This window comes from Alosa pseudoharengus, unplaced genomic scaffold (assembly GCF_046254945.1).
Source record: "Alosa pseudoharengus isolate Yale_2024_CS ecotype anadromous, Long Island Sound unplaced genomic scaffold, YU_APseudo_1.1 YU_APseudo_1.1_scf_16, whole genome shotgun sequence".
In the NCBI taxonomy this organism is placed as follows: domain Eukaryota; kingdom Metazoa; phylum Chordata; class Actinopteri; order Clupeiformes; family Clupeidae; genus Alosa; species Alosa pseudoharengus.
The window spans coordinates 20,629,268-20,631,767 of record NW_027468630.1 but is presented as its reverse complement, the minus strand read 5'-3'; the positions used below and the strand labels follow the sequence as shown (position 1 = coordinate 20,631,767).

Sequence of the window (2,500 nt, the reverse complement as noted above, 5' to 3'; positions counted from 1 at the left end):
CTCCATATGATTCCCTCTCTCCATATGATTCCGTCTCCATCTGAGTCTGGTCCATTCCTGCCTCAAATGGATCAGTCTCTCCCTCTCTTCCTCTATGCACCCTTCTGTGCACCCTATGCACTCTCTTCCTGCTGTTGTCCTGGTAATCTTTTCTGCCCTTTTCTCTCCTTCATCTCTTTCTCCCACTTTCTCTCTCTCCCTCTCCCTCCCTCTCTGTCTTTTCTTCCGTGGCCATCTTTGTGGACGCAGCAGAGAGGTCAGAGTCTCAGTGGCTTGCCTGCAGCCTGCCGACCACAGAGTGTTTTAACTGCCGAAAAGTGTAACATGATCTCTCTCTCTTTCTCTCTCTCTCTCTCTCTCTCTCTCTCTCTCTCTGGGTGAATGTGTTGATGTACGTGTGTGTTCATTGTTTATAAGGAGAACATTTTTGTGTCCATCTGTATTTGACTTGGACCGAAGATATGTATCAGTCTTGCTCCTGAGGCCTAGTTAGGAAAAAAATTGATTGTGTGTGTGTGTGTTTGTGTGTGTGTGTGTCTGTGTGTGTGTGTGTGTCTATTAAAGAGACCTAGCTGTGAATGTCCAGATGCAGTGTTGATATTGTCAGACACTTTCACTGGACAGCACGTCACTATGTGCAGCTCTACGAGGTGATGAGAATCAGATGCCATTCAGAATCCCTGCATAAGGAAGTGCATTCTGAGAACTCCTGGTTCTATCAGGGAGGAGTAAATACAGGGAGGAATGTATTTGTGTTAAGACATCACTGGCCAGTGTTAATGTGTAATAGTACAAGGTGATATACATGATTGAGATACCCCAGTGTTAGACTCATTCAAGGACATATGATAACATTACATTGTCAGAGGCTGAGCTGGAAATAATGGTTAATCTAGCTAAGGAAGATACTGTAAGCAAAAAGCCGAGGATAATAAAACATTTATAAACAGAAGTCAGATGTTATAGAGTTGTTATAAGCACTGTTTTTTTTCACGGAGATGGAGAGAGCAGTGGCTAAACTAATGGTGCTGACATCACCCCAGTGCACCCCCACCTCCCCCCACTTCCACAGCCTCCAAGCGCTTTCAGACATACGTGTAAGACCGGAGGTTCTGCCGATGTTAAAAGGTGGGGCGTATATCTGAACGACATAACCGGTCATATGGAAATCCGAATTCACCCGGTGTTTATACTACTCCCCCCCTAGTATTTCCTCCGGACATTATGTAAATGTGCTGTGTCTGAACGAGAAGTAGAACATGCGGTTAAAATCACACCTAGTGAGAGGGCGTGTTGGTGACGTTTCTTTCGTGCGTCCATGTGGTTAGATCTGACTTAAATGCCAGTGTTATGATGGAGTGGCATAGTGCTGTCCAGAAAATCTCCGACCTGGAAAGATGCAGACATCACGGAGCTACTGTCCATGAGGGCATACAACATTTTGATAGAACACATGAAGGGAATGGCACGTTGTAGCCTACAACTGCATGGCAAGGCCAAACGAATTCAAAAGACTGAATCATCATAAGCAGAAGGCGCTGAAAAGGCAGTAGCCTACAGCGACGTCGTTGACGACAATAACAGGAGTATTTAATAAATTGTTAGCCAACACGGTTTTCTGTTCATTGATAGCCTTAGGCAGAATTAGGCTACAGAAAAGAATACTGGAGTTTTCTCTCTCCCGGCAGTAAAGACAGTATATTCGTGTTTAAAATCTAAATGAAAACTAAAGGTAGGCTATAGGCTATGCATATGACCATCCAGAGGAGGCTGGTGATCTGTCAAGAATGATGAAGATAGTAAGATACAGATGGTTTTATTGTTGCTGTCATTATTACCACAAACACGAATTGACAACGAAACCATGGCGATCGTGGGTTATATCTTGCCTTCTTAGGCCATGCACAGCCCTGTCAGAACTCCGTGTAGCATGCATAGCCTGCAGTTTTCATAGACCATCACCAACTAGTTCGCACTTTGGATATATCGTTGGATTGTGAAAAGCCCAATTTTGAATAACTACAGTACAACAGATGAGGTAGGATGCATCTTTTGCAATTAGAATTTCGTGTTGGTGAGACCTGTTGCCTATCAGTAGACATGTCATCTCGAGTTCCACGACAGCTTAGCTAGTGCCACCGAAATATGACACTGAAATCCTCTCACTATTGGAGTCGCTCAGATAGAAACAGCTGTAACGTGGTTAGGACACTTTTGCTGTGGAGTGGAGACGCCATAAGTTAGGTGTGGTTTTGACAATCAGAAAAGCAATATACTGAAATAGTTTAATGATGTAAAGTCAAGTGGTCTGGTGTGTGTGCGCGCAGTTTTTATTGATGAGTCGGAGTGGCAAGGGCATTATAAAACTTCTCGCTCTAGGCCTACTCATACACCGCGCTGAAATGGCGTAGCTGTCTAAATTCAAATCATATAATGCTAGGGGAGAAATAAACCATGAAAAAACTTCACTGTTATGTTAGTATTTTGTTTGTTGCTTAAA

General features: G+C 43.6%; 1 protein-coding gene across 1 annotated transcript in view; it reads left to right on the top strand.

Annotated features, from left to right (window-relative positions):
- slit3 (slit homolog 3 (Drosophila)) overlaps positions 1-2,500 on the top strand; it is a 207,812-nt gene that overhangs the window by 12,299 nt on the left and 193,013 nt on the right. The gene's annotated exons all lie outside the window — the stretch shown is intronic.